Source organism: Saccostrea cucullata, unplaced genomic scaffold (assembly GCF_032062105.1).
Source record: "Saccostrea cucullata isolate Sc308-1 unplaced genomic scaffold, CSIRO_AGI_Scuc_v1 ctg2252, whole genome shotgun sequence".
NCBI classification, from domain to species: Eukaryota; Metazoa; Mollusca; class Bivalvia; order Ostreida; family Ostreidae; genus Saccostrea; species Saccostrea cuccullata.
In genome coordinates, this window is record NW_026923728.1 from 8468 (window position 1) to 19442 (window position 10975).

The window sequence follows — 10975 nt, forward strand, 5'->3', positions numbered from 1 at the left end:
ACATTCTACCTATTCTTGTTACATGTAACCACGTGACTCTAGCAACTTAAGCAAGAACTTAAGAAGACAAGTTTTCGATATAGTCAAAATGCTTTAAACTATACAGCGCATTGATGAACGTTTGCATCTTTGTTTTTAGAAACTACAGAGGTAAAGTCGATTAGGATTTTAAAACACCATTCCCTTTACTATGCACTGTAGGAAAGCGGCTGACCGTAGTATATATTACGGTCATCAAAACATGTCGGCCGAGCCGATCGATTGAAATTTTTCATTCAAGATTTAAAACATCTGTTAACATATATGTGTAAATTCCAATGAAAATTGAATGTAAGCTAATGAAAACTTGCTATTGATTATTAAAACTTACTTGAACTTATGGAAATAAAGCTGTAGTACGACCTCAAAGTTTTTGAGAATGATGACCGTAACAAAATATTAAGATGACCGTGATATGATTTTTTTAATATGAACTGGGATGACCGTAATATTCCGAATTTAATTTGTTTTCTTTCCTGTTATAGAAGCAGATATACATGTATGGAGTTCTTTGGACAAAAACATAAATATAATTTTCAAACAAACAAAATATTTCTAACCATTTGCCAACCTTAATTCTGAAACAAAACTTTTAATTGTTGAAATGTTTATTGAAAGGTTGTCAACTCCCCCTTTTTTGTTGCAACATAGCAAAATCGGAATAATCTGGTGCTTTGAGAATAAGGGATGACTGCACTTAAGGAAATGCGAAATTTACGTCAAAATAATCTTTCAAAACAGACATTTTTCTTTTAATTGCAGGCAGGATCATCATCTAGTCTACAACTTTACTTATTAAAAATTAACAAAAGTATGTATTTGCGATGTAGATATCTCTTTTCTAAGGCAGGTGCCATCACAATTTCTTCAATCTCCGTGCGATAACGAGGACGCCTGGAAGTTCTTTTTTACTGACTTTATACACAGTCAGCGCATGTTTGTCTTTTGTGTTATAGCTTTTTTTCACAGAAGTTGTATATTTGCATTTATTTAGTACTATGATACTCTCATGTAATTTAGTTGAATCTAATTGGTCGAGAAACATTTCATTTGTTAAAAACACAGTGCTTGACGACGGGTGGTATTCCAAAAAATAGCGACTGCGCAGAATTTATGCGCGCACGGTTCACTGTTATATGTATTTGTATTTAAAAAAATCAGTATAATATAATAAATATTGCATGTAGTTGAATGTAACATTGAAAATTTTCACCCCTCGAAAACCATTGCCAACCTCGGCTGCGACTCGGTTGACAATGGTTTTCTTGGGGTGAAAATTTTCAATGTTACACTCAACTACATGCAATTATATTTATATAATGTTGTGTTAATAGACAATCATGCGCTCGTGGTTTAAGGAGGCTGGTGGGTCAACAAATTAATCCCAAATTAACCACCAGATTTAACTTATTTTTTTTAGATACGGTATCTTTTAAGCTGTCAACTATCATTTGACAAAGAAAAAATTCAAAGATTTTAGTTTTAAAATTTGATCATTTTTGAATATCTTCTATGGAGCTCTCCTTTTAAAGGAGATTGAAATAGTCTAAAAATGGCTGCCACCCTCCAGCCTCGTTAAAAAGAAAAAAACTGCTTTTTCTTACACTCGCTCTTTCTGATGTAAACCAAAGTTTTCGACACGTTGAATAATTTATACATGTAATTCACCACGTGATATATTTCCTTAGGTACTAGTAATTTTCACGGGCTTTTTATTGGGGTTTGGACCTCCCTTCCATTTTTTTTTTTTTTAAATCTAGGATCAAGTTTTGTTTTTCTATTTTTGTATTCTTATATGCACTATATGTTATTGATAATGCTGTAAGTATAGAAACTTTGGTTTTTATAAGCTGTTTCAAAATCTATCGTTTTTCGACTGATGTTCTCCTTTTATGCATCAGTCGAGAACGATTTATTTAAAAAACGGTTTATAGAGACGAAAGGGTTACATTATCGATAATATATAGTGCATATTAGAATACGAAAGTAAGTAAAAGGTGAACTGATTCCAGATTTAAAAAATTGGAAAGGGGGGTCACCCCAAGTTCCAGTGGTAAATTTGTGAATACTAATTTGTGACTTACATGTAGCATGGTTTGTACTAACTGTGCCCGAACACGTTAAAAAGTCATCCAACAGTTTAAAATATTCTTTACTTACTAAGTACATGGATGGGCTCATACGTTTTAAGTCTTAGTTAATAATCATTATGTAAATAATTGTGCTATACAGAATAAAAAGGAAGATGGAAAATAGAGATCTCGTACTTTTTTAATACTGAGTACGTCATTGTTATTCATCCAGTCTAATTTTACATCCATTCTTACGATATTAGCTCCACCTCTCATGCAATCGGCAATCCTCGGCTGATTCCGCTTCGCTCCATTCAGATGTTATGTGCGAGGTACGAGTCATCCAACGAACTCCGTGTGCCTCTCAATATATATAATAACATAATTATAATATTCAATCAAGGCAGATAACTGTAAATTACCTGTATTTGGAAAACCGTAAGGACAAAAAACATGGTCCAAGTTACAGTTTAAAATTATTTTTAACATTAAAATTGGGTGTCTAATCGACAGACCGCTGTAGTTAATGTAAAAAGTGAAAAGAGGCTAAGATGTAAGAGGACAGTAGCGACCAAAAAGACTCAAAACATTATGTACAGTCATCCTTTGATTGTGAAAGAAGTTAAAACTTAACTCACCCTTCCCTCCCAAATGCACGCACATACATACACACCCATAAGTCCACATTCACGATACAGGAATTTAGAGTTTGGACAATTTTTTTCTTTTTTGCTCGTCAAACTTTAAAAGCCAATTTGTCGTTGTCTTTAACCACCATCCTCTTTCAAAAAAGATTTTGGCGAGCCATTTAGTTTGTTTTCCAAAGTATCAACTTGATTACCGGTCTTTTAGAGTAGGATATCCCCCTAAAATTTTTTCCCCGGAAAACTGGCTCTAAAGTAGACTCCCCCCCCCCCCTCCCCCGGAAAACTGGCTGTAGAGAAGGATTTCCCCCCAGGAAAACTGGCTCTAGAGTAGGATTTCCCATACGGAAATCTCACAGTAGAGTCAATTTTCCTGGGGGGGGGGGGGGTCCTACTCTGTATAGTAGTTATAGAGTGCGATTTCCCCCAGGGTCAATGTAATATAATTTAAGGACAGATGATACAAATAAACTTGAAAATTACAATTCAAGTCCTATTTTGATAAGTAAAATGAAAGTTAAATTTTCATTAAAAGTTTATTGAGAAAGGATTTAAGCATCTTCGCTAGCCAAGGGTTTCCGATCCGAAATCTACTCTACAACCCTTGGGTTGTAGAGTAGATTTCGGATCGGAAACCCTTGGCTAGCGAAGATGGGATTTAAGGAGATTTAATATGACAAGAAAAATTGTATAGATTAATAAGTATGGTTACAGAAAGGTGGAAATTTGAACATCATAGTAAGTTAACATTTTTTTAATATTTTAAGAAGATTATTGTAATCATTTACAACCAAAATAGGTCCAAAAATATATAACAATCTAGACATCCATTTTTGTTTTTTTCATCATATTTTGAGAATATTTACATTTCATTTGAAAGCTGGATATTTTGGTTGTGATTCCATGATTTGCCTTACAACATAAGTAAAAAAAAAATCCCACTCATTTACCTTTTAAAAATCAGTTTGTCGTTTATCTTTTTTTCACAAAAATATTGCGGCTGTGGTTTGTATTGACTCTATAACGAGGGGGGGTTGGGGGGTCCTACTCTGAGAAAGAAAGAGGGGGAAGTTTGGCTCTGGTGTGATATTTCCCCTCGGAGGAAAATCCTACTCTAGAGTACGATTTCCGGGGGGAAAACAGGCTATGGAGGAAATCCTACTCTACAACACCGGTAATATACTAGTACTGTAAATCACTTTTTATTCGCGATAACTTTATTTTCGCGTAATTACGCGAGACAGTGTGCTCGCGAATATGTAATTCTAGCATTCCTTAAGATGATATAGAGCAATAGCCCAATTTGTGAAAATTCTGTCTCGCTAATCAAGAGTCAACGACTATCTCGCGAAAATAAGGTGTCGCGAAAATTTAGTGATCTATAGTAGTTCATTTTAATTTCTATTTTCTATTGACTGCCTTATTTGTGTGTTATAATATATCATACATTGCTTCTAAAATTTATGGAGGAGGGGGTCGCTTTTTCAATGATCATTTTAAAAAAGAAAAGGTTTCCCATGTTGCTGATCGTGCGGTTACAAACATGAATTTGTTTTTAAAAAAAATTAATACATCTAATATGATCATGAGTCTGCTCCTATTTTGTATTGTTTTATGGACTTTTATATTGAATACTGTTCGTTATCTCCTTATCCTTCTTTGTAAAAATATTATATTACGGTCATCTGTATAATTATATTACGATCATCATCTTTTCACTGGAATGTGTTTGTTACGGTCATCATACTGCAAAATTTCAAAGGCGTTTTTCTTTCATTTTCGCTTGTTTGGGTTAACAACAACTATACTGGCGTGGAGATAACATCGATGTTCGCTTCATCAATATCTTAAATTACTCATTTTCACTGGATAATGTTTGTAATCGCCGTCGAAAAATTCGAATCGATCGGCTCGGCCGACATGTTTTGATGACCGTAGTATATACTACGGTCAGCCGCTTTCCTACAGTGACTATGGGAACAGATTACTGAAAATAAATCACCATTCCTGTTTTTTATTTTTTATTGTTCAAAAATACAATGGAATATTCACCGACTAGGTTTTTTTTTCAAACGTTCATTCAATGTTGAGGGAATCATCGTTTTAGTTCATTTTCACTCACCAAATATATGATCAAAAGCTTTTATTAATATGTTTGTGACTATTTTCTTAACTATTCAAACAAATTCCAATAAAAGGATATGTAATTTGACTCGATGAACACAGTTAAAATGAATGATGCTTTTTTAAGTTCCACTTTATATGCACCTAGATTATGAGTTATTGTATTCAGGTTGTAGTCTAAAGATTACTCATGACAAAGTTCAGACTCATAGAACATACTATATTTTGGTATTTTTTGGTTCTATTTAATCTTTTTTTTTTGGTTCACAAAAAAACATACAAAAGGGAAATTATTTAATGCATAAATTATATTTTCAGCTAGCCAGCGAAATGGATCTTTCAACGGTATGTTAAAATATTATTACACCTTTGCATATATATAAAAGTTTTCTTCTCATATATAAGCTTTTTTGCGCCTGGATCGATAGATCCGGGGCGTATATAGTTCTTCTCCTGTCCTTCTATTCATTTGTTTGTCTGTTTGTCTGTCAATTTTAACCTTCGCCATAACTTTTGAACCTTGAGGGATAAAGACTTCATATTTAATGTGCATAGTCAACTAATGAAGTTCTTTCACAAAACCTCAAGGTTAATAACCTTGTGATCTTGACTGTTACAAATATTCTAAAAATAGCCTTTTGGATCCTTAACCACAACTTTTCAACCGTACCGTAGCTAGGAGATAGAAACTCGATATAACGTATGCTAATTTCACTAATTAAGCTCCTTCATATGACACCAAGGTCAAATACTTTGTGACCTTGAGTGTGACCTATAATCTAAAAAAAAACTTTTTAGAACTTTCGCAATAACCTTTGAACCGTAGGAGATAGAGACTTCATATTTGAAATGCACACTCCACTATTTAAGTTCTTCCAATCATCAAGGTCAGTGATCTTGTGACCTTGACTTTTACTTTGATGCTAAAAATATGTTTTCACACTTTGTTGCCTCCGCGCGCATAGTGTTTCACAAACAACTCTTGTTTCTGTGAAAATTTAAACCACTGAAGTGAATTTTAGAGTTAAAACGAATCAAAATATTTCTACTATTGATCATTATAAATTAAATTCAAAGCAATCATAGACGCTCAAAGACATTATGCATAGAACAGGTGTATGGAGGAGAAGGATTCTCCTCAAGATAGATCCGTAGGAAATAAGAAATAGTAGATCAAACTATCGAATCAACAGGCTGACATATAAACAACATGCGCGTAAAATAGTATTTTTCTACATCGATAAGGAATATTGACTACAAAAAGATCTATTCAAGATATCCGAGGATTTCAGATACCCAGGGTAAAAAAAAAACTTATGGAATAAACGTTTAGGACTTCATAATCACTTTGACATATCAATGGTATTCGAAATACCAAAGTTCATCTGTATTTTTAATCATCTTATGCAACTATTTAGGTTCAATTATGTCTTGTACATTTCGATGAAAACTTTAGTTTTTATTAAATTTATGTTAGATCTCTAACAGGCTTCAAATGCTGAATAATTTTCAAAGGTTCATATACTTATGTAACAGCCTTCTGTAAATGACCAACACTACCTCAGAACAGAGAAGATAAAATTAATGTTTCTTACAAGAAAAAATATAATATAAGTGTATGTTAATGGTCATTAAAGGATCGCAATTATAAAATTAATAAATACGAAGTAGTTATTTACAATGCGGTTTTTTTTTAATATCTCTTCTTTGCGTTACTTCAAAAAGAGTTTCGTTCAGCAATTTCCAGTTATATGATCAGAATCATAAGTTTTTACTCTCTTTTATAAGGGAGAACGGTTTAACGGATGTTTGGAACCGTTAAAGCAGCATTAATGGTCGTATATGATTAAAAAATGAAGAAGAAAAAACAGTATTTCGCAATATTTAAAAAAAATATGTGTGCATTTTTTGATATTTAGTTCTTATTTTGTTGAATTTTGTTATAAAAAGAAATTTACTTTTGATAAATTCTATCATTACATCTTATGAAAAACTTTTCAAACTCACTAATGCTTTTTTAACTGCTTCAAACGTCAGTGTATTTGGCAAGCAAAATGCATTCTACAAAATCGATGCATAAAAATATAAGGTTACCATTCTTTTCTTTTTCCTAATTCTTATATTTTTATTATCGATTATTTCTTTAGATTTAAAAAAAAGTTTATTTTTGAAAGATCAAACTGCAGATAAATTAAGATAAGAATTGACAATTTTAGATGTTTCTGTCCGTTCTGATTTTTCTTCTGGTGGCGTGGACCAAAGGCTTTAAAAACAAGATAACAGGTAAGAATATTTTGAAATGACAGTTTGCCCTTTAGAAATATAAACTATTGTATGTCTACAGAAATGGGTTAAAACATTGCATTCCTTTGAAGAATTATACCACAACCACACATGGATATTTTTATTGAGTTTAATAGCAATAGATGTTGCGTTAAAAAGCAAAACATTGCGTTTAATGAAAAAAATTATTGCGTTTAAACGCAAAGCAATGCGATTAATTGCAATAATCATTGCATTCAAACGTATAGATGTTTCAGTTTAATTGCAAAAGATTGCGAATAATTGCAATGCTTTTTGAGTTTAAAAGCAATTATAATTTTGCGTTTAATTGCAATTTTTTTTGCGTTTGAATGCTGCTTGCAATAATATTGTGTTTAAACGCAATACTTTTGCAATTAAATGCAATAATTATTGCGTTTAATCGAAAAGATATTTATTCGTTTAGTCGCAAGAATTTTTGCGTTTAAACGCAATAATATTGCGATTAAACGCAATATTTTTTTTTGCATTAAACGCATTATTTTTTGTTTGCATTTGAAAGCAATAATCCTTGTATTTAAAAGCAATCATTTCTATTGATCTTTGAAAAGTGCAATTGACCCACGCTGATGCTTTTTTCTTTCTTTTTTGCACAGTAACATATGAAGAGAATTGCTTTTATTAAGCTTTATAGAATCAGATTCTTCTGAACAAACATTTTCTTGATAGTTAAATCAAAGGTATGAATTTAAAGAAAAGAAAGAAATGTCGGTCTGTAAAAACAAAGACAACCTAAGAAAGAAACAAAGCTTTAGCATGTATAGATATTCAATATATACAATCTATATTGCTTTTAAAGTTTTGTCAGTTGCTTACAAACGCAATAAACAATATTTAAGGATTTTCGCAAAAAAATACTGAAGAAGAAATAATGATTGAAAAACTATCCCCTCACGTTGCGGTCCCAACGTTTAATCATGTATAAAGGAGTTAGGGAAACCACTGATGAAATGTTTAAACTTATGTATAATTATGTACGTAATTATGTATATTCAAAACCTTTCCTTTGATCACATACAGTAAACAAGAGAACACAAGAACTTACTGTAGAAGATGGAATCATGTGAAATCAAAATTGAATCAATAAAAACAGATTGACCGATGTGTACTACCAATTGAATTGATTAATGGCTGCGTTAAAAGTGCTTGATTTATTAGCGTAAAGAAACTCTGGCTGTTGCTGATGCCATTGTTTAACTTCAAATCTCACAACTGCAACATTTTGCCAAAAACAAAAACCCAGCCAAATGGTTCTTCTTTAAGAAATCGGACCATAGAATTCATTTTAATCTTTGGCTAATCGATGTCTGATTTCAAACAACAGCACTAAATCATTGCGTTTAAATGCAAAAAAAAAATCCTTAGAAGGAAGGATTACTGTGATAAAATGCAAAGAGTATTGCCTTTCAATGCCAAAAATAATTGCGTTTAAACGCAATGATTATTGCGATTAAACACAATGTTTTGCGTTTATACGCAATAATTATTGCGATTAAACGCAATAAAAAATATTTCTTTTTCTGAACGGGTTTCCGTATGAACCTTTGAAACAAAAAGTCTTTTTACATTATCAAATCAAAAGACTAGAATTAAAATCAACTGATTTTTATCTTTATTTAGAAATTATTAAAAGAAATAACACACTATATTTTAGGGTATAAGTCTGATACTTTAATGTTTTAGGCCATCATCAAATTGCTTCATACCAGCCAAAATGCTTATATGGACTACATGGTGCGGATAAGGGGGTACGAACTATGTGCCATAAACACCTGCATGGCTGTCCTAGAGGGTACACGTGCATACAAGAGTTTTCAAATCAGCCCGCCTACTGCTGTAAGGGTAGGTATCTGAGACATGTTTGATATTTCATCCCGATAACTGTTGTAAATGTTAGTGTTTGATAAGTAGCTTACATGTGTAATGTACATGTACGCTTCACATGAAATATATATACACTGCTCTACATTCCCCGGTTTCTGATGCAAAATACATTTTTAGAAAATATTATATTTGATATATCAGTCTGTTTACTGTTGTAAAGGAAAAATTTTGATAAATTTATTATATGTATTAGCCCAGCTAATATGTGAGTCGATGAGGTCAAGTGTCTGGAAAAACTGCATGGTATCATCATGTGCTTCGCCATTAAAAATCTGTTTTCAACACTTAAACTACAATTATCACCATTAATTTTCATTATGATATTTTCAAAGGCTATCATGATTTCTTTCTAACAAAAAAATACATGCTTGAATTGAAAACGAATTTAATAAAGCAAGGGAAAATTCCACTTGTAGATGGAATTAGGGTGTTAGAGAGCATTTTATGACAAAGAGTGCCGCATTTGTATTACAACAGTAAGACAGTTGTAAATGCTTTTAAAGAAATTTCATCCACTATTAACGAGGAAAATAAAAAAAATCTCAATATACAATTAAAAGAATTTCAGTGATATTCTTTTATATGTATACTTAAACATTAAAAAAGAAACTAGTGGTTTGTATCTGAGAGTTCAAATTACAATTAAAAGAACACATTTGTCCGTTGTTTAAAAAAATATACATTTGATGAGCTTAAATGCCCAGTATACAAGAGACCTATACATTTAGGTCTGAATATTTAAAACTTGAATTTAAATTTCCTTCTTTTTTTATTCCTTTATTAGATTGGAAATATTCTTTTAAAAAATGCAACGGAAAATGCCCTCATTAATAAATATGTTACTTTTATAATTAGACAATGACAATTTCTTCGACTCTGTTTAAAACAATTTAACCTGTATCATATTGAATTTTGCATATTTAAAAAGACAATTATTTTCACGTCAGAACTTGCTAAAACGTGATGAATCGATGTACATCAAGTGCCTGGGAACATTGTATGCTAATTTGTACATTTAAAGAAGCGAGTTTGGTTTGGAGGATATATAGTATACATGTACTGTAATTAATTACTGCAGAAAACGCACTTGTCCTATGAATATTTTACAGATTTATTATTATTATTTTCATTTCAGATAGAATTTTTTCAAGATTTTTTTGTTAACCTCCTTAAACAACTAAAATAAAGACAAAAATTATGTTGACTAAATTAACTTTTATATCAATATTCCAATAGTAAATTTTCAATCGAAGCATTAATTTTATATTTCTGACTTAAGTTAAAAAAATATCCACTAAAAAACGGAAGGAAAACATACATTGTATAAAATCTGTCAAAAACAATTAACAATGAATACTTTCTGATATTTATACAATCTATGAAACTAACATGAATAATAATTATTATGTATATACGTAATTAATTCTAGATTATTATAAGACGTGAAAAGGAGTGTGAAGAATATTTATGCTAATTTTTAATGTTATTAACACATTTAAAGAAAGCAGTTTGTTTGCAGGACGATTTTGTTTCAATTGATAAAAGAAAGGAATATGTCCTTAGAATTATTTTACATAATTTATTCTGCCCAGTCAGTCACAAAATCATCTCTGCAAACGAATTCTAAATCTTGATTCATATCATTATTTCAAAATATCAGAAAAGATGAACCCCCCTTTCAAAAATAAAAACAGGAAGAAAACGCAGAACATGTTAGGGATAATAAAATTGTAAAAAATGGTTTGCAGTCCATAAAGCCTCTGCTTTAATGTATCACTTACATACTCTTTTCTCAGATTTTCCCGAATTTTGGCTGCAAGCAGATATACTTTCAAAAGTACATTTGAAATAAATCCAAAGATTAATCTTGTATTTTTTAGACACCAAAGA